Raw genomic sequence first — 23,122 nt, 5'->3', positions numbered from 1 at the left:
TCGAAATCGGTTCAGATTTGGATATAGCTCCCATATATATCTTCATCCAATTTCGGGTTAATTGTGCACCAAATGGCCGATATAAGTCCAAATGGACTGAATTTTAGTACATCGGACCACATTCAGCCTAGAAGCAAGTATATCAAATTTAGTGAAAATCGGTTTAGATATAGATATAGCAACCATATATATGTTTCATCCGATTTAGTGTTTTAGTCCCTTACATTCGTAATATTCACTCCACAACCGTGATATTAGGTACCAGGTATTAGATGGAGCACAGGAATAGCTGTTTTAAATTTTACCGAAATCGGTTCAGATTTGGATATAGCTCCCACATATATCTTCATCCGATTTCGGGTGATTGACCACCAAATGGCCGTAATAGCATCAATTTTGGCAAATCCGACCGAAACCAGCTTAGAAGCTAGTACACCAATTTTAGTAAAAATCGGTTCAGATATAGCTATAGCTCCCATATATATATCTTCATCCGATTTCGTGTTAATTGTGCATCAAATGGCCAATATCAGCCCAAATGGCATGAATTTTCGTACATAAGACCGAATTCAGTCTAGAAGCTAATGCGTCAAATTTGGAGAAACCCGGTTCAGAGATAGCTACAGTTCGTAAAATGCACGATAGAATTAGATAGATTTTGATTTTGTACCAAATATCTCATAGAGCTCTGAAATGCCCTGTATAAACCTTTTTAAGAGAGCACTACTAAATATGTATAGTGGTGTAGGGTATCATATAGTCGGCCCCGCCCGACTTTTGAGCTTTCCTTACTGGTTACGATATTAGGCCAGATACAGATTTAATTGCATCGTCGATGTTATATCCATATTTAAAAATTATTTAAAAACATATATTTAAAATTTAACTTTTAATGCTATTCAATAACCAAAAAGTTTGCTGGGTAAACTTGCCATGTATATGTTGGCGTGTGTACAACACCTCAAGCAGTTTAACTAATTCCAAACAACGAGTCAAAGTCAGTATTGTTTGCCATTTGTATTTCATTTGATTTTAGCCAACAATCGATATCTGTCTTATTCAGTGTTTTTTGTTCTTCAATTCTCGTGTGTGAGCAGCGTTTATAGAACAAGGCGCACAAGAATAAAATGAATTCAATATTCTCTTAATGAGCCAGAATACAATATTTTTTTCAGTTTTGGAATTTCCATAGTGATCTAATTTGTCACACAAATATCATTCGTAAAGATTTTTATTGTAATTTTGTATTTTTTGATTAATTGTTTGCAGAGAGGTGATTTGATTTAACACCTATTTATGGTCACATAAAATTGATTGAGGATTTAGAGTATAATGTGTATACTTTTTGGGTGTTTCATGAAGCATCGGATATTTGAGTGATATACAAAGTGAAATATATATTTAATTCAGATTGAAACTCCTGGATTTTATTATCTAAGGCTTGTAAACATGTTGCTAAAGTAATTGCTAAAATACCGACTGTACATCAACTGCTACAGAAGGGGTACTTTACTTTTTATTGTACCCTCCACCTTGAAAAGGAGGGTATATTTGTCATTCCGTTTGTAACATCCCTAAATATTCGTCGTAGACCGCACAAAATGTATATATTCATGATCAGTATAAAATTCTAAGTCGATTTAACGATTTCCGTCTGTCTGTCTGTCCGTCTGTTGTAATCACTGTACGACCCACATTATTTGACGCAGAAAATTTGGTATAGCCGCCATATAACGATGCCTCCCGGTATTCGGTATTCGGAATGCTAGTCGGTGGTGTAATATAATTTTAGTAACTTGTAGGTCATAACGTTTTTGTATAGCCCCCATATAACGGTACCTCCCGATATTCTATATTTTAATGATTTTTGCCACATTTTTCACGTATTTGTCTAAAAATTAGCATTTGCTATTCACAATGGGTTCTAGTTCCGGTGGCGAAACATTGTATGTATAGCTCCACGTTTTTATATAGCCCCCATATAACGGTTTCTCACGATATTTTGTATTTTGATGATTTTTGCCACTTTTTCCACAAATTTGACTAAAAATCTGTATTTGTAGTTCGTAATGGGTTCTAGCTTTGGTGGCGGAACATAATTTATATAGGTCCACGTTTTGGTAAGGCCCCCTTATAACGTTATCCACCTATATTCGGTGTTTTGATGATTTGATCCCGATATTCGGTATTTTGATGATTTTTATCACATTTTTCCACGGATTTGTCTAAAAATTGGTATTTCGTAGGTCATAAGGGGTTCTAGCTCCGGTAGTGCAATATTGTATGCATAGGTTCACGTTTTTGTATAGCTCCCATAAAACAGTACCTCCCGATATTCCGTATTTTAATGATTTTAACCACAGTTTTTCAGGGATTTGTGTAAAAATTATATTTTGTAGGACACAAGTGGTTCTAGCTCCGGTGGCGGTACATTGTATGTATAGGTCCAGGTTTGTTATAGCCCCCATATAACGGTACCTCCCGATATTCGGCATTTTGATAATTTTTGCCACATTTTTCCACGGATTTTTCTAAAAATTGGTAGTTTGTAGGTCATAACGGGTTCTAGCTTCGGCGGCGGAACATTTATGTATGGGTCCACGTTTTGGTATAGCCTCCATATAGCGTTACATCCCAATAATCGATATTTCGATGATTTTTTCACATTTCTAAAAATTGATATTTGTAGTTGGTGATGGTTTCTAGTTTCGGTGGACCTTTGGTCCCATTCCAATCGACGAGGCTTGTCCGCAGGCAACATTCTTTGCGTCAATTGAATTTTGTACGGGAACAAATGCAAATCAATGCGAATAATTCGTTGTAAAGTGGACCGAGCCATGCGCAACTGCTGAGAACGGCATTTTTGGGATGTTCTTGGGGACCTCTCAACATTGGCTCGTACGGCAGCGATATTCTCGGCCGATCGCCTTGGTCGACTTTTATATGGCCTCTTCGGATTAGAAAGAGCCTAACCAGTCGAAAAATTTTCGTATAAACGCTTAATGGTGTTCTTTGAAGGCGCACTTCTCACATTTTTTAATGTTTTAAAAGCACGTTAAGTTTTCATCTGCTTGGACTGACGCTTCAAACGCGGTATGTCATTAAGCGATGTGACATCTCTGTCAAAAGTTATGGCGTTGCCAGATGGGTCCGTCGAATATGGGCAACCCTGTAGTATATAAAAGGTCCACGTTTTGGTATAGCCCCAATATAACGGTACCCACCGATATTTTGATAATCCTAGTCACATTTACCCACCAAATTGTTTCAAATTTTGTAGATGTCAATAGAGTTTAAACTTTCTATAGAGGTTCCCGTTTTGGTAAGGCCCCCATACAACGGCCTCACCCAATTTATGGTTTTTTTTTAAAGTTTAGCAATATTATTCAAACGGCCTTACTGGTATTTGTAGTTTAAAGTGGTAAACGTTTGAATTCAGATCCTTTTTTATAAAAGTGCTGAAGGGTATAAAAAGTTCGGCCCGGCCGAACTTAATGTTTTTTTACGGCACAATCGGGTCACATATTTTTAAATGAATTTTTTCAATAATATTAATTGTAATTTGGCATTTCAGGTACTAAGAATATATAAAGCTCGACAGTAGAAAACTAATGAAAATTTGAGCTTCGAAACATGTTTTAAGGTCGGCTCACATATGGCGACCGGATATAGCGTCGAGATTCGCACGAACTTAACAATTCTTTAAAAAATGTCTATAAATGTGGCAAATGCAAATATTTTTGAGTTTTACTTTGTTAAGGGGGAGATTTTATTATTTTTGATTGATTTTGATTTGATTATTTATTTTTGATTGGGTCGACCTTAATGAAACTTGAACTTGCAATGAAAAGGAAAGCCATATATTAAATACTCACCACTATGCGGCTAGCTTCGTTTTTAAAAGCCTTCTGTAGGAATGACATCATATGTTAATATTTTAACATCAACACTTCAAATAAGTCTTTAAGATTAACCAAAAATGAAAGCAGGCATTTATTAAACTATTGTCTCTTTTTTATTTTTAGGTAAAATTCCATTTAGTTTATTGTAACTGTAAGTACTCCAACGGGGAATTTATGTGTTTTTTATAACCTCCACCATACTGTGGATGTTATATAACCTCAGTAGATGGGTTAAGTTAGTATTTTGACAATTTAGATTGCATTTTCTAACAAAATTGTTCAAAATTCGGTATTTAGAGTGTTTAAAGGGTTCTAACTCCTGTAACGAAGTTTTGTCTATATGAATCCATCTATTGGTACCTCCCGATATTCGGTATTTTAGGAATGAAAGCTACAATTCCAAATGCATTTGTTGAAAATTCGGTATATAGATTACATAATGGGCTCAACATCTTGAGGAAAAAAATTTGTCTTTAAAGGTGCAAGAAGGCAATTAGCTAAAACCTAAAAAATCAAAATTACCTTGTTTTGAACGCAATTCATGGCTAAAATTTAAAAAATACCAAAAAACTTAAGGTACCATATGGGGTCTATACCAGTAAGTGGGCTTTTTTCAATAACGAAAATGAAATGAATATGCCATAGTAGGGCAGGCTGATTTAATTCGAAAAACATAACACTGAACATAAGTTATTTTAACTTCAATTTTATAAATAAAAAATGCAAGAAGTTTTTTTTTTGAAAATTTCTAGACATTATTTAAATTTGAGGGAAGATCACGGGTTCTTACACCTGTGACGAAGTTTTGTCTTTATAGGTCCATTTATCAGTACCTCCCTATATACGGTATTTTAGAAATGAAATCCACTTTTGAAAATGGAATTGTTGAAAATTCGACGATTCAGATCACTTTTTCAAACGAATTTTTTTACAGATCGGTATTTAGAGATGTAACGGGACATACGGCATTTGGGCATTTTAAGTGACATTTTCAAACGGAATTGTTTTAAATTCGGTACTTAGGGTTCGTAATGGCCATATTATTGTCTACATATCTTAACTTTTAACTATAGTTCCGCACGTTTCGGTACTTCCCGACAGCTGTTAAAATTATTCCAGTGACAGCTCATCATTATATTGTTTACAAGCGTACAAAAGCATTTTGGTGAGAATTTTCCAGAAAACGCTTATTCCTGATGGAATTCAAGCGTGATAGTATGATTTCTCTGTATTTGGTTGGAAAACCACAAGTGGCTATCATTAAAGCACTCTAATGCAATAGAGCACTAAAATGTCAATAAATCTTTTGTGTCTCGTACCATCGCTTGTTACCGTGATACTGGTAGCGTAGGCAGACGTCAAGGAAGTGGACGGAACAACACAGCAACATCAGCAGAAATGCTCGTGTGCTGAAGGTATCGCAATATTCCATTTGGCAAATATTGAAAAATGCGTTCGGGGCCATTGAAATTCCAAAAAGTGCAAGAACTTACACCGCAACAGGAAGAAAATAGACTCAAAAGAGCTAAAGAGTTGCTTCGCTTGGCCGAAAGTGGTGAACTGCCGAATTTGGTTACCTCCGATGAGAAAACATTCGTTGTCCAGCAGTTTGTAAACAAACAAAATGATCGTGTTTACTTGCCAAAGAGGTCAGCTGAAAATGTGCACCTTCGGTTGGCCACCAGAACTTAAGCTCCGGCCATGGTGATGGTGTGGGCCGTCATAACAGCCGATGGTCGTTTTCCGCTCGTATTAATATACCGTGTCATGAGCATAAATGAATAATATCTTCGCGAAAATATTCAAGAGGGTGTACTAAAGTCTTGGGCACGCAAACATTTTGTCCGCAGACCTTGGACATTCCAACATGACTCAGCACTATCTCACTCAGCCCGCGCCACCTAAGAATGGTTAAAAAATAAGGTTCCTCGGTTCATTTCCAGCGCACAATGGCCACCAAAATCTCCGAATGCCAATCCGTTGGACTATTGTGTCTGGAGTATTTTGGAAAGAAAGGTTGGCAGTAAAAACTACCAAAGTGTCGATCCCCTCAAGCAAGCGCTTCGCCGGGAATGGGCCAAAATACCGCAGAGCAACATTCTGGCAGCGTGTGACGGTTTCATTACCGTTTAAAGGCCATAATTCGTGCCAAAGGTGACCAGTACGAACAAATATAAATTTATTCTAAAATTTGATGCTATTTCCGAAATTTTTTGCTTTCATGCAATAAAATTTTAAAAAAATGTAAAAATTATGGCGTTTGACTTTGTTGCGGTTTTGTTATCTCACGTTACCCACCTATATTCGGTGTTTTGATGATTTGATCCCGATATTCGGTATTTTGATGATTTTTATCACATTTTTCCACGGATTTGTCTAAAAATTGGTATTTCGTAGGTCATAAGGGGTTCTAGCTCCGGTAGTGCAATATTGTATGCATAGGTTCACGTTTTTGTATAGCTCCCATAAAACAGTACCTCCCGATATTCCGTATTTTAATGATTTTAACCACAGTTTTTCAGGGATTTGTGTAAAAATTATATTTTGTAGGACACAAGTGGTTCTAGCTCCGGTGGCGGTACATTGTATGTATAGGTCCAGGTTTGTTATAGCCCCCATATAACGGTACCTCCCGATATTCGGCATTTTGATAATTTTTGCCACATTTTTCCACGGATTTTTCTAAAAATTGGTAGTTTGTAGGTCATAACGGGTTCTAGCTTCGGCGGCGGAACATTTTATGTATGGGTCCACGTTTTGGTATAGCCTCCATATAGCGTTACATCCCAATAATCGATATTTCGATGATTTTTTCACATTTCTAAAAATTGATATTTGTAGTTGGTGATGGTTTCTAGTTTCGGTGGACCTTTGGTCCCATTCCAATCGACGAGGCTTGTCCGCAGGCAACATTCTTTGCGTCAATTGAATTTTGTACGGGAACAAATGCAAATCAATGCGAATAATTCGTTGTAAAGTGGACCGAGCCATGCGCAACTGCTGAGAACGGCATTTTTGGGATGTTCTTGGGGACCTCTCAACATTGGCTCGTACGGCAGCGATATTCTCGGCCGATCGCCTTGGTCGACTTTTATATGGCCTCTTCGGATTAGAAAGAGCCTAACCAGTCGAAAAATTTTCGTATAAACGCTTAATGGTGTTCTTTGAAGGCGCACTTCTCACATTTTTTAATGTTTTAAAAGCACGTTAAGTTTTCATCTGCTTGGACTGACGCTTCAAACGCGGTATGTCATTAAGCGATGTGACATCTCTGTCAAAAGTTATGGCGTTGCCAGATGGGTCCGTCGAATATGGGCAACCCTGTAGTATATAAAAGGTCCACGTTTTGGTATAGCCCCAATATAACGGTACCCACCGATATTTTGATAATCCTAGTCACATTTACCCACCAAATTGTTTCAAATTTTGTAGATGTCAATAGAGTTTAAACTTTCTATAGAGGTTCCCGTTTTGGTAAGGCCCCCATACAACGGCCTCACCCAATTTATGGTTTTTTTTTAAAGTTTAGCAATATTATTCAAACGGCCTTACTGGTATTTGTAGTTTAAAGTGGTAAACGTTTGAATTCAGATCCTTTTTTATAAAAGTGCTGAAGGGTATAAAAAGTTCGGCCCGGCCGAACTTAATGTTTTTTTACGGCACAATCGGGTCACATATTTTTAAATGAATTTTTTCAATAATATTAATTGTAATTTGGCATTTCAGGTACTAAGAATATATAAAGCTCGACGGTAGAAAACTAATGAAAATTTGAGCTTCGAAACATGTTTTAAGGTCGGCTCACATATGGCGACCGGATATAGCGTCGAGATTCGCACGAATTTAACAATTCTTTAAAAAATGTCTATAAATGTGGCAAAAGCAAATATTTTTGAGTTTTACTTTGTTAAGGGGGAGATTTTATTATTTTTGATTGATTTTGATTTGATTATTTATTTTTGATTGGGTCGACCTTAATGAAACTTGAACTTGCAATGAAAAGGAAAGCCATATATTAAATACTCACCACTATGCGGCTAGCTTCGTTTTTAAAAGCCTTCTGTAGGAATGACATCATACGTTAATATTTTAACATCAACACTTCAAATAAGTCTTTAAGATTAACCAAAAATGAAAGCAGGCATTTATTAAACTATTGTCTCTTTTTTATTTTTAGGTAAAATTCCATTTAGTTTATTGTAACTGTAAGTACTCCAACGGGGAATTTATGTGTTTTTTATAACCTCCACCATACTGTGGATGTTATATAACCTCAGTAGATGGGTTAAGTTAGTATTTTGACAATTTAGATTGCATTTTCTAACAAAATTGTTCAAAATTCGGTATTTAGAGTGTTTAAAGGGTTCTAACTCCTGTAACGAAGTTTTGTCTATATGAATCCATCTATTGGTACCTCCCGATATTCGGTATTTTAGGAATGAAAGCTACAATTCCAAATGCATTTGTTGAAAATTCGGTATATAGATTACATAATGGGCTCAACATCTTGAGGAAAAAAATTTGTCTTTAAAGGTGCAAGAAGGCAATTAGCTAAAACCTAAAAAATCAAAATTACCTTGTTTTGAACGCAATTCATGGCTAAAATTTAAAAAATACCAAAAAACTTAAGGTACCATATGGGGTCTATACCAGTAAGTGGGCTTTTTTCAATAACGAAAATGAAATGAATATGCCATAGTAGGGCAGGCTGATTTAATTCGAAAAACATAACACTGAACATAAGTTATTTTAACTTCAATTTTATAAATAAAAAATGCAAGAAGTTTTTTTTTTTGAAAATTTCTAGACATTATTTAAATTTGAGGGAAGATCACGGGTTCTTACACCTGTGACGAAGTTTTGTCTTTATAGGTCCATTTATCAGTACCTCCCTATATACGGTATTTTAGAAATGAAATCCACTTTTGAAAATGGAATTGTTGAAAATTCGACGATTCAGATCACTTTTTCAAACGAATTTTTTTACAGATCGGTATTTAGAGATGTAACGGGACATACGGCATTTGGGCATTTTAAGTAACATTTTCAAACGGAATTGTTTTAAATTCGGTACTTAGGGTTCGTAATGGCCATATTATTGTCTACATATCTTAACTTTTAACTATAGTTCCGCACGTTTCGGTACTTCCCGACAGCTGTTAAAATTATTCGAGTGACAGCTCATCATTATATTGTTTACAAGCGTACAAAAGCATTTTGGTGAGAATTTTCCAGAAAACGCTTATTCCTGATGGAATTCAAGCGTGATAGTATGATTTCTCTGTATTTGGTTGGAAAACCACAAGTGGCTATCATTAAAGCACTCTAATGCAATAGAGCACTAAAATGTCAATAAATCTTTTGTGTCTCGTACCATCGCTTGTTACCGTGATACTGGTAGCGTAGGCAGACGTCAAGGAAGTGGACGGAACAACACAGCAACATCAGCAGAAATGCTCGTGTGCTGAAGGTATCGCAATATTCCATTTGGCAAATATTGAAAAATGCGTTCGGGGCCATTGAAATTCCAAAAAGTGCAAGAACTTACACCGCAACAGGAAGAAAATAGACTCAAAAGAGCTAAAGAGTTGCTTCGCTTGGCCGAAAGTGGTGAACTGCCGAATTTGGTTACCTCCGATGAGAAAACATTCGTTGTCCAGCAGTTTGTAAACAAACAAAATGATCGTGTTTACTTGCCAAAGAGGTCAGCTGAAAATGTGCACCTTCGGTTGGCCACCAGAACTTAAGCTCCGGCCATGGTGATGGTGTGGGCCGTCATAACAGCCGATGGTCGTTTTCCGCTCGTATTAATATACCGTGTCATGAGCATAAATGAATAATATCTTCGCGAAAATATTCAAGAGGGTGTACTAAAGTCTTGGGCACGCAAACATTTTGTCCGCAGACCTTGGACATTCCAACATGACTCAGCACTATCTCACTCAGCCCGCGCCACCTAAGAATGGTTAAAAAATAAGGTTCCTCGGTTCATTTCCAGCGCACAATGGCCACCAAAATCTCCGAATGCCAATCCGTTGGACTATTGTGTCTGGAGTATTTTGGAAAGAAAGGTTGGCAGTAAAAACTACCAAAGTGTCGATCCCCTCAAGCAAGCGCTTCGCCGGGAATGGGCCAAAATACCGCAGAGCAACATTCTGGCAGCGTGTGACGGTTTCATTACCGTTTAAAGGCCATAATTCGTGCCAAAGGTGACCAGTACGAACAAATATAAATTTATTCTAAAATTTGATGCTATTTCCGAAATTTTTTGCTTTCATGCAATAAAATTTTAAAAAAATGTAAAAATTATGGCGTTTGACTTTGTTGCGGTTTTGTTATCTCACGTTACCCACCTATATTCGGTGTTTTGATGATTTGATCCCGATATTCGGTATTTTGATGATTTTTATCACATTTTTCCACGGATTTGTCTAAAAATTGGTATTTCGTAGGTCATAAGGGGTTCTAGCTCCGGTAGTGCAATATTGTATGCATAGGTTCACGTTTTTGTATAGCTCCCATAAAACAGTACCTCCCGATATTCCGTATTTTAATGATTTTAACCACAGTTTTTCAGGGATTTGTGTAAAAATTATATTTTGTAGGACACAAGTGGTTCTAGCTCCGGTGGCGGTACATTGTATGTATAGGTCCAGGTTTGTTATAGCCCCCATATAACGGTACCTCCCGATATTCGGCATTTTGATAATTTTTGCCACATTTTTCCACGGATTTTTCTAAAAATTGGTAGTTTGTAGGTCATAACGGGTTCTAGCTTCGGCGGCGGAACATTTTATGTATGGGTCCACGTTTTGGTATAGCCTCCATATAGCGTTACATCCCAATAATCGATATTTCGATGATTTTTTCACATTTCTAAAAATTGATATTTGTAGTTGGTGATGGTTTCTAGTTTCGGTGGACCTTTGGTCCCATTCCAATCGACGAGGCTTGTCCGCAGGCAACATTCTTTGCGTCAATTGAATTTTGTACGGGAACAAATGCAAATCAATGCGAATAATTCGTTGTAAAGTGGACCGAGCCATGCGCAACTGCTGAGAACGGCATTTTTGGGATGTTCGTGGGGACCTCTCAACATTGGCTCGTACGGCAGCGATATTCTCGGCCGATCGCCTTGGTCGACTTTTATATGGCCTCTTCGGATTAGAAAGAGCCTAACCAGTCGAAAAATTTTCGTATAAACGCTTAATGGTGTTCTTTGAAGGCGCACTTCTCACATTTTTTAATGTTTTAAAAGCACGTTAAGTTTTCATCTGCTTGGACTGACGCTTCAAACGCGGTATGTCATTAAGCGATGTGACATCTCTGTCAAAAGTTATGGCGTTGCCAGATGGGTCCGTCGAATATGGGCAACCCTGTAGTATATAAAAGGTCCACGTTTTGGTATAGCCCCAATATAACGGTACCCACCGATATTTTGATAACCCTAGTCACATTTACCCACCAAATTGTTTCAAATTTTGTAGATGTCAATAGAGTTTAAACTTTCTATAGAGGTTCCCGTTTTGGTAAGGCCCCCATACAACGGCCTCACCCAATTTATGGTTTTTTTTTTAAAGTTTAGCAATATTATTCAAACGGCCTTACTGGTATTTGTAGTTTAAAGTGGTAAACGTTTGAATTCAGATCCTTTTTTATAAAAGTGCTGAAGGGTATAAAAAGTTCGGCCCGGCCGAACTTAATGTTTTTTTACGGCACAATCGGGTCACATATTTTTAAATGAATTTTTTCAATAATATTAATTGTAATTTGGCATTTCAGGTACTAAGAATATATAAAGCTCGACAGTAGAAAACTAATGAAAATTTGAGCTTCGAAACATGTTTTAAGGTCGGCTCACATATGGCGACCGGATATAGCGTCGAGATTCGCACGAATTTAACAATTCTTTAAAAAATGTCTATAAATGTGGCAAAAGCAAATATTTTTGAGTTTTACTTTGTTAAGGGGGAGATTTTATTATTTTTGATTGATTTTGATTTGATTATTTATTTTTGATTGGGTCGACCTTAATGAAACTTGAACTTGCAATGAAAAGGAAAGCCATATATTAAATACTCACCACTATGCGGCTAGCTTCGTTTTTAAAAGCCTTCTGTAGGAATGACATCATACGTTAATATTTTAACATCAACACTTCAAATAAGTCTTTAAGATTAACCAAAAATGAAAGCAGGCATTTATTAAACTATTGTCTCTTTTTTATTTTTAGGTAAAATTCCATTTAGTTTATTGTAACTGTAAGTACTCCAACGGGGAATTTATGTGTTTTTTATAACCTCCACCATACTGTGGATGTTATATAACCTCAGTAGATGGGTTAAGTTAGTATTTTGACAATTTAGATTGCATTTTCTAACAAAATTGTTCAAAATTCGGTATTTAGAGTGTTTAAAGGGTTCTAACTCCTGTAACGAAGTTTTGTCTATATGAATCCATCTATTGGTACCTCCCGATATTCGGTATTTTAGGAATGAAAGCTACAATTCCAAATGCATTTGTTGAAAATTCGGTATATAGATTACATAATGGGCTCAACATCTTGAGGAAAAAAATTTGTCTTTAAAGGTGCAAGAAGGCAATTAGCTAAAACCTAAAAAATCAAAATTACCTTGTTTTGAACGCAATTCATGGCTAAAATTTAAAAAATACCAAAAAACTTAAGGTACCATATGGGGTCTATACCAGTAAGTGGGCTTTTTTCAATAACGAAAATGAAATGAATATGCCATAGTAGGGCAGGCTGATTTAATTCGAAAAACATAACACTGAACATAAGTTATTTTAACTTCAATTTTATAAATAAAAAATGCAAGAAGTTTTTTTTTTGAAAATTTCTAGACATTATTTAAATTTGAGGGAAGATCACGGGTTCTTACACCTGTGACGAAGTTTTGTCTTTATAGGTCCATTTATCAGTACCTCCCTATATACGGTATTTTAGAAATGAAATCCACTTTTGAAAATGGAATTGTTGAAAATTCGACGATTCAGATCACTTTTTCAAACGAATTTTTTTACAGATCGGTATTTAGAGATGTAACGGGACATACGGCATTTGGGCATTTTAAGTGACATTTTCAAACGGAATTGTTTTAAATTCGGTACTTAGGGTTCGTAATGGCCATATTATTGTCTACATATCTTAACTTTTAACTATAGTTCCGCACGTTTCGGTACTTCCCGACAGCTGTTAAAATTATTCCAGTGACAGCTCATCATTATATTGTTTACAAGCGTACAAAAGCATTTTGGTGAGAATTTTCCAGAAAACGCTTATTCCTGATGGAATTCAAGCGTGATAGTATGATTTCTCTGTATTTGGTTGGAAAACCACAAGTGGCTATCATTAAAGCACTCTAATGCAATAGAGCACTAAAATGTCAATAAATCTTTTGTGTCTCGTACCATCGCTTGTTACCGTGATACTGGTAGCGTAGGCAGACGTCAAGGAAGTGGACGGAACAACACAGCAACATCAGCAGAAATGCTCGTGTGCTGAAGGTATCGCAATATTCCATTTGGCAAATATTGAAAAATGCGTTCGGGGCCATTGAAATTCCAAAAAGTGCAAGAACTTACACCGCAACAGGAAGAAAATAGACTCAAAAGAGCTAAAGAGTTGCTTCGCTTGGCCGAAAGTGGTGAACTGCCGAATTTGGTTACCTCCGATGAGAAAACATTCGTTGTCCAGCAGTTTGTAAACAAACAAAATGATCGTGTTTACTTGCCAAAGAGGTCAGCTGAAAATGTGCACCTTCGGTTGGCCACCAGAACTTAAGCTCCGGCCATGGTGATGGTGTGGGCCGTCATAACAGCCGATGGTCGTTTTCCGCTCGTATTAATATACCGTGTCATGAGCATAAATGAATAATATCTTCGCGAAAATATTCAAGAGGGTGTACTAAAGTCTTGGGCACGCAAACATTTTGTCCGCAGACCTTGGACATTCCAACATGACTCAGCACTATCTCACTCAGCCCGCGCCACCTAAGAATGGTTAAAAAATAAGGTTCCTCGGTTCATTTCCAGCGCACAATGGCCAACAAAATCTCCGAATGCCAATCCGTTGGACTATTGTGTCTGGAGTATTTTGGAAAGAAAGGTTGGCAGTAAAAACTACCAAAGTGTCGATCCCCTCAAGCAAGCGCTTCGCCGGGAATGGGCCAAAATACCGCAGAGCAACATTCTGGCAGCGTGTGACGGTTTCATTACCGTTTAAAGGCCATAATTCGTGCCAAAGGTGACCAGTACGAACAAATATAAATTTATTCTAAAATTTGATGCTATTTCCGAAATTTTTTGCTTTCATGCAATAAAATTTTAAAAAAATGTAAAAATTATGGCGTTTGACTTTGTTGCGGTTTTGTTATCTCACCTTGTATTTCACCTTGATTTTGTGTTGATAAAATATTGGGCTGAGCCGTATTTCAAAATAAACGAATCCTCATTTCGCGTTTTATGAGCTTCGTGTTTATTCTAAAAGTTTATCCCTTTGAGGATCAACCAGAAGGAGTACAAGTTTAATAATAATATTACGATGTACCAAGTTTGGACCAAATCGGATAGTTCCTTCGAGAGTTATCGTGCCCAATAGTCAGACAGACGGACGGGCGGAAGGCCACCCCTAGATTAGCTCCAAATGTCCTGAAACGGATTTTTCCAAAGAGACTTAATGATGTATATCCTCTGTAACCCTATGTCTGAGAGTATAAAAATTAATATATCATAAGGAGTATACAATTAGATTTAATCTACCTACAATGGACGTTGCCGTGGTGACTATATCTCCAATCTTTCCACATGCCAATATCCCTACCGTGATTAGATCTACATTGAAAATTTATCTAGTCACTTCCTCATGTTCTAAATATCTGATGTTCATACATACCTAGACCTATTTTACATATTGGAAAGATTTTAAATGCATTCAAGAAGTGTAGCCGAATTGGTCGAAACTTAGATTATGGTTGATCATATGTATTGACAATACTCGTATATTTCCCTTACCTAAATGGTACAATTTTTCGAAATGTTGATGTGAAAAATGTTATGAGTGAACATATTCGTCCGCATTCTGATAACTTTCAAATAATTATTTACAGTTTTGTCCTAATTTAGTCATGTGTACATTTCGACAGGGAAGCAGGAAGAGGACCAAAAAGTAGATCTTTATCTAGAAATAAAGAACTTATTTTGGGAGATTTGGCTGTTAGTAGGAGTACAAATGCCAGCAAAACTTATTATCGATATCACCTGAATTGTAACATCTGGGGTGATGACAAGGTTTATATTTATACCGGACATTTGTCACTTTTTTGTGCTATTATCCATAACCATACTTTAATTTTTCCAACTACATACTACATGACCCTAGGTTGCTGCACTGTGTCATGTTTTATATTAAGAGCTCCACAAAGTCTCATCCAATAATTGAAATAAACCTCATTAAATTACCAATCTCTACAAGATTTCTTCGAAAATTGCTTATGAATAAATCGAACAAGTTTTAAGTAATTTTCAAATACCAAACATTTATAGATTGAAAAACGTTCTGTGTGTGGGAAAACCCATGACTTGTTGAATGAAACTATTTTCTTAGTGGCTCAAATCTATTTATAGCAAGAAAGTAATTGCATCGTTTACTACGTATGTACGTTTGGGGAGGGTATTTAAAAATAAACAAACGAAACAACTACTACGTGTCTATAGTAAGAGGAGGAAAAAACCCTTAGCCAATATTTCATGGCAAGAGGGAATGTTAGCAAGAGGGGAGCCGTTACCACCACCCTTATCGTATTTACCAGCCCCATGCATACATTAAAGCGATATCTGTCTGTATGTATGTGTATAAATTCTACACCAACAACAACAATTTTCATAAAAACCCATAAAAATCGTTTAAAAACCAGTTTGAAAAGATCTACAATTATTACCAGCCACAGACTCAGTCAGGCTGACAAACCCGCCAACAACTTTTAAGAACACAATAAAAAGCTTTCATAATTTACCCATGAGGGGGGATGGAGAAAACGAATACAATATTATTGTGAGGTAATAAATTTTATTTGATGTCAGAATGTTTGTTGATCTTTCATTTACAATCATCAGTAAATAGCAAAAAAATAAAAATAAAAACACAACAGACATTATACTTTTCGGTATTACCAGCTATCAGACAGGTATTTTTCATAAAAACTACATTTTGATCAAAAATTCACATAGATCAGGTGTAAACATTTGTTCAGAGATACAGATGGGACTTAGAAGACATTTATTCCAAAATGCCGAAAATAGAAGTCGAATCGAATACGTCAATGTGTAGCAAGGGGATAAAAATTGTACAAAACTCTTTTGTAACAAAGAACTTACAAACGATACCAAAATGTGGGCCTACAGGGTTGCCCATATTCGACAGACCCATGGGCCCATTCCAATCGACGAGGCTTGTCCGCAGGCAACTTTCCTTGCGTCAATTGAATTTTTTACGGGAACAAATGCAAATCAATGCGAATAATCCGTTGTAAAGTGGACCGAGCCATGCCCAACTGCTGAGAACGGCGTTTTTGGGATGTTCTTGGGGACCTCTCAACACTGGCTCGTACGGCAGCGATATTCTCGGCCGATCGCCTTGGTCGACTTTTATATGGCCTCTTCGGATTAGAAAGAGCCTTACCGGTCGAAAATTTTTCGTATAAACGCTTAATGGTGTTCTTAGAAGGCGCACTTCTCACATTTTTTAATGTTTTAAAAGCACGTTGACAATTGACTTCTTCTGTTGAATGTAAATTTCAACTATTTTAGAGCGCTTGCGTGGCGTGTATTGGTTCATGGTAAAAATCTGCTTGGACTGACGCTTCAAACGCGGTATGTCATTAAACGATGTGACATCTCTGTCAAAAGTTATGGCGTTGCCAGATGGGTCCGTCGAATATGGGCAACCCTGTATTTTAGAACCATTAAAAGAAGATGCGATTGAGTTCCTTTAATCACCAAAAAATTTACAAACTGTATGACAAACTGTTAAATCGTTAAAAATATAAACTTTTAGCAGGAATTTAACATTTAAACAAAATTAAGAAGGACATGTAAAATTCGGCCTGGCGAAAGTTCTTTATACCTTTATTTAATGGTCATTGAAAACTTTGACCCTTTGTTGGGGAGGAAACAAAAAGACTGTACCGATATATCCCGTCTTCGCAGTAGATCTTGTGTTAGTAGAAATAATAGGATGTGTGACATATATAGAATACCGGATTTTTTTTTTTAATTTTCCAATTTTTTTGGTAATTCAAAACTTTGACCCTTGTAGGGGAGGTACAAGAAGGAGTCGTCCGATTTCTACCAACATTAATCAAATCTTGTGTTGATGGAAATATTAAGTTGTATCACGTCTGAGAGGAATGGAATATTAATTTCGCGGATTATCCTTTCTCTTTCTGTGCAGGATTTTTTTTTTTTGTTTTTTGAAAATTTCTACCTTTCGTGGGGCGGTACCAGAAGGAGTGGTCCGATATTGCCCATCTCCAAACTCGATCGATCTATATTAGGAAATTTGGAAAAATTATGAGAGATATATGTATGAAGGTACCAGAAGAGGTGGACCAATATACAGGATGAGATGAAAAAACTGCAACGAACTTCAGACTGCTTGCATTTCTAAGCCATTCGTCCAATAGCTGTTTATATATATATACATATTGTTTACAAGCGTACAAAAGCTTTTTGATGAAATTTTTTCAAAAAAAATTATTTATCTGGAAAACCACAAGTGGCTATCATTAGAGCACTCCAGTATTTAAAAGTGAATAAATCTCTTGTGTCTCGTACCATCGCTCGTTACCGTTAGGGTAGCCCTACGTCAAGTAACTGGTCGGAAGAAAACAGCAACATCAGCAGAAATGGTTCGAAAAGTAAAGAAGCGACTTGATCGAAAACCAGCGTCGCAGTGGCCGCAATATTCCATTCGACAAATCTTGAAAAATGAGCTCAGGGCAAAGCCATTGAAATTCCAAAAGGTGCAAGAACTTATACCGCAACAGAAAGAAAATAGACTCAAAAGAGCTAAACAGTTGCTTCACTTGGCCGAAAGTGGTGAAGTGAACTGCCGAATTTGGTTTCCTCGGATGAGAAAACATTCGCTGTCAAGCAGTTTGTAAACAAACAAAACGAGAGGTCAGCTGAAAATGTGCACCTTCGGTTGGCCACTAGAACTCAACCGCCGGCCATGGTGATGGAGTGGGCCGCCATAACAGCCGATGGTCGCTCTCCGCTTGTATTAATCGACCGTGGCATCAGAATAAATGCTGAATATTATCGCAAAAATATTCTGGAAGGGGTGTATTAAAGCCTTGGGCACGCAAACATATTGGCCGCAGACCTTGGACATTCCAACAGGACTCAGAACGCTCCTCGCTTCATTTCCAGTGCACAGTAGCCACCAAAATCTCCGGAAACCAATCCGTTGGACTATTGTGTCTTGAGTATTTTGGGAAGCAAGGTTGGCACTAAAGAATACGAAAGTGTGAAGCGCTTCGTCGGCAATAGGCCAAAATACCGCAGAGCAACATTCGGGCAGCATGTGACGGTTTCATTGGCCGTTTAAAGATCAAAATTCGTGCCAAAGATGAACAATTCGAACAAATCTATTTCCGACATTTTTTGCTTTGGCGTTTGACTTTGTTGCAGTTTTTAATCTCACCCTGTATAGGCAATTTTATACTTCAAGGATTGTCATCTACCAAATATTCTTAAATACCACATTTGAAACAATGTCGTGGGATTATCAAAATACCGAATATCGGTGGGTATCGTTACATGTGTGCTATGGGAAAACATGGACCTAAATATTCAATGTTGTGCTTCCGGAGATAAAACACATTATGAACTATAAATACCAATTTTTAGACAAATCCGTGGAAAAATGTGTCAAAACTCATCAATATACTGAATATCCAGAGTTACCATTATGTGGGGGTTATACAAAAACGTGGACTTATACGTACAATGTTCCGCCACAGGAGCTAGAAACCATTATGACCTACAAATACCAATTTTTAGACAAATCCGTAGAAAATGTGCAAAAATCAAATCGTTATATGGGGGCTATACGAAAACGTGGACTTATATATGCAATGTTCCGACACCGAAGCTAGAACCCATTATGACCTACATATACCAATTTTTAGACAAATTCGTGAAAAAAATGTGGCAAAAATCATCAAAACACCGAATATCGAGAGGTACCGTTAGATGGCGGCTGTACAAAAACCTGGACCTATGCATACAATGTTTTGCCACCGGAGCTAGTACCCAATATGACCTACAAATACTAATTTTTATGCAAATCTGTGAATGACAAAGTTAATATACCCTCCTCTTCAAGCTGGCCCAAAATGACGGCAATCAGTGCAGATCCGTTGAAAAATATAGTTAAACTCCCCAAAAGTACTTTAAACCTGGTGAGGCCGTTATATAAGAGATATATGAAACAAATCGTTGACATTTTCTACGGACTTAAAATATATTTTAATACAATATTATAAGTCCGATTTATTAAGTATTGACAAGTAAATTGACCGATATGAACCAATACATGCTGTGGAAATGACCTATGTTTTCTTTCTCTTTCTCTAAACAAAATTATCATGGTGTTAATATACAATGTTTACCCTAATGACTTACATTTTCCCCAACCATAATTAATGAATTATAAAAATAACTGACAATTAAATCTATTGTAGATCACATTAGTTAAAAGGTTTTTTTTTCACTGGCTTAACACTCACCCAACTTGTTTGGGATTTTCATTTATTGCTAATGTTCTCATCTAATTTAAAACAAAAGTTGTAACGTCACAGACGTAAATGTGAGTTTTTTGTTTCTGTGTCAGCTACGCCAGAGATACGGTAAGTAACCTTTTCAGCATCCACAACGTCATCAATCGGGGCTTTTGTTTTGCTAGCTACATTGTACACAAATTGTTTTTGTTGTTGTCGTAGTTTGTTGGGTTTTTGTCTCTATTTTGCAATTTTATTAGGGTTTTTTCCTTCACAATGCCATGTTCTAGCAGCTAAAGTGTGGGTCCGAGAGGCCGATCGGCGTAAGCAGGCAAGCTGACTGACAACTTGGTTAGTTCTTGATTGGCCAGCTGTAAAATCCAAAGTTTGAAGCTAGTAAAAGCTTGATAAATGTTAGCCTTCATATTTATTAGTTTAGTTTGTTTTTGCCGGTTAAGCGTGTAACATAACGAAAAATTTCAAGAGTAAAAATAAAATGTAAAAATAATATCGATTTTAATTGGTGATCGTAACGAACAAAAAAATCAAATTATTGTGATACCAAAAGTTATTATTTAAGTTCAAATAGTTTCTATATCAAAGGTGATAAATATATTTATATTGTTAACAAAAATATATATACGAATGTCGAAAAGAAACGTTAAAAGTAAATGTAGCGAAATAACTTTTGAAAATGTTTCGGGGTTGTGGTATCCATACTGTATAAGAGGTCAATGATTTGTAGAGTTTTGGTCTGGCGCTTTGTTAGTTCTTTTTAATTTTCAATAACATATTGACTAACGTCACTTCTTGCTACTCATTTTGGTAAGTAATGAATATTTGTTTTTTTTTTCTTCTTCTTCAATTGGAATAATGAATTGCAAAACTAAATTGGTTAAAAATATTCAAGTAGTGGTGGAAGAAACGCAAAATAACTAGTAGAGTAAAAATTCTGAACGGGGAAATATTTAAACTTTTCAATCTGTATATAATCAATTTGTCATTTCATTCGGAACTTCTCAAACTAAATTTAAAATGTTTTATACTATACAACAATACAGGGTTGCCCATATTCGACGGACCCATGTTTTTTTTTAAAAAACAAAGAAAAAAATAAAAATTTGGCGGTTGACAATGTTAATCATTTAATTTGTTCCAAGTAGATTTGTTTACATCAATTTTTGAATATGATATCTCTCAAATGGCCGCCTCTGGCGTTGATGACGTATTGTGCCCTTTTTGCTGCATTTTCCATCATTTTTGCCAACATTTCGGTCGGAATAGCTGCTATTTCTTCACGAATGTTGTCCTTGAGCTCTTCTACGGTCCTTGGCTTGTTAACGTAAACCTTTGACTTCAAATATCCCCACAGGAAAAAGTCAGGCGGCGTCAAATCGGGCGAACGCGGTGGCCAGTCCAAATCACCACTTTTCGACATCAAAGGGCCCGGAACAAATTGTTTGCTTATTTACGGTCCCATTCAATGTGAAATGGGCTTCATCGGACATGATAATTTTGTTCCAATATTGCTCGTCATCTTCGGCCATTTCGATGACTCTTTGGTCCCATTCCAATCGACGAGGCTTGTCCGCAGGCAACATTCTTTGCGTCAATTGAATTTTGTACGGGAACAAATGCAAATCAATGCGAATAATCCGTTGTAAAGTGGACCGAGCCATGCCCAACTGCTGAGAATGGCGTTTTTGGGATGTTCTTGGGGACCTCTCAACACTGGCTCGTACGTCAGCGATATTCTCGGCCGATCGCCCTGGTCGACTTTTATATGGCCTTTTCGGATTAGAAAGAGCCTTACCAGTCGAAAATTGTTCGTATAAACACTTAATGGTGTTCTTAGAAGGCGCACTTCTCATATTTTTTAATGTTTTAAAAGCACGTTGAGTTTTCACAATTGACTTCTTCTGTTGAATGTAAATTTCAGAGCGCTCGCGTGGCGTGTATTGGTTCATGGTAAAAATCTGCTTGGACTGACGCTTCAAACGCGGTATGTCATTAAGCGATGTGACATCTCTGTCAAAAGTTATGGCGTTGCCAGATGGGTCCGTCGAATATGGGCAACCCTGTATGTGCTGGGTGTATTATAAGTTTGATTGGGCCAAAAATTATGTAACACCTCGAAACATTGGTTTCACACATAGGAAAGTATATATGGATCTTCCTATCTCGTCGAGCTGAGTCGATCTAGCTATGTATGTCCGTCCGTCTGTCCATGTTAATTTGTAATCACTCTACAGGTCGCAATTATGGCCCGGTGGGGTTATCGTCAGAAGTCTTTTGAAGATGATCGCGTAATATTTAGAGGTTGAAATGGACCAAAAACTGAATAATTTCCCATTAGCTTTACTGGCCGCAATTATAGACCAATCGACGCGGAAGTTATCATGGGACTAGAGTTTAACGCGTGGTCAGAAGCCTTCCAATTTGGATGATCTTCGGGTTATATTAGTTTGTGAAATAGACGGTAAAAGTGGTGTTTAATAAAATTAAAATTTTCCATTAAACAGCAAATATTTTTAATCCCGCAAAATCACAAATATACGAAAAGTTCAATTATGAGCGTTACGTAGATGCCGATAGTAAATATATCGGATATATATAGTAAAATATATTCAATGTGTATATACAAAGGAAGGGGATTGGCCAATTCAGAATGCTCTCATTAAAGGATATAATCTACAAAAATCTCATAAAAAAATGCCAATAACGAAGCTAATATATATTTTGAAGTATTTATACCCTACAACACTATGTGTTGGGGGTATTATAAGTTTGATTGGGCCAGAATTTATGTAACACCTCGAAATATTGGTTTCCCATATAGTAAAGTATATATGGATCTTCCTAGCTCGCCGAGCTGAGTCGATCTAGCTATGTATGTCCGTCCGTCCGTCTGTCCGTCTGTCCATGTTAATTTGTAATCACTCTACAGGTCGCAATTATGGCCCGATCTTCACGAAATTTAGAATGAAGGTGGGGCTAGGGTCAGAATAGAACCCTATTTCTTTTGGAGATGATCGCATAATATTTAGGGGTTGAAATGGACCAAATACTGAAAAATTTCTTGATTTTCCAGTTGCTCTACAGATCGCAGTTATAGACCAATCAACACGGAATTTCGCATGTAGCTAGAGTTTAGGGCGGGGAAGAAGCCTACCAATTTGGGTGGACATCGGATAATATTTAGAGGGTAAAATAGACCATATCTTTTGTGTTGAAAAAATTAAAAATTTTCATTAAACCGCGAATATTTTAAATCCCGGCGAAACCACAAAGCCATGACAAGGTTACTTCTGATCTTTACATCGATGTTAACATCCAACAAATCGGATATAGAGAAAAATATGTGCCATATATATGTCTATCAAAGAAGATATGCTTGAAAGATCTGTTATATGTCGAGAA

At 36.7% G+C, this 23,122-nt stretch overlaps 1 protein-coding gene across 3 annotated transcripts in view; it reads left to right on the top strand.

Annotated features, from left to right (window-relative positions):
- The window catches only part of LOC101888454 (DNA-binding protein D-ETS-4), a 100,225-nt gene that overhangs the window by 57,075 nt on the left and 20,028 nt on the right, over nt 1-23,122 (top strand). The window contains exon 1 of one of the 3 annotated variants that reach the window (XM_059126547.1): nt 20,160-20,305. The exons of 1 other annotated variant lie outside the window; for it this stretch is intronic. The gene's annotated coding sequence lies outside the window, so the exon portion shown is untranslated. Of the gene's footprint in view, nt 1-20,159; nt 20,306-20,334; nt 20,528-23,122 lie in introns of those variants that run through there. One more of the 3 variants, XM_059126546.1, reaches the window with a different exon arrangement.

The sequence above is a fragment of the Musca domestica genome, unplaced genomic scaffold, assembly GCF_030504385.1.
Source record: "Musca domestica strain aabys unplaced genomic scaffold, Musca_domestica.polishedcontigs.V.1.1 395, whole genome shotgun sequence".
Classification (NCBI taxonomy): Eukaryota; Metazoa; Arthropoda; class Insecta; order Diptera; family Muscidae; genus Musca; species Musca domestica.
Note: the sequence above shows the minus strand (reverse complement) of the source record. Positions and strands in the feature narration are given on the sequence as shown.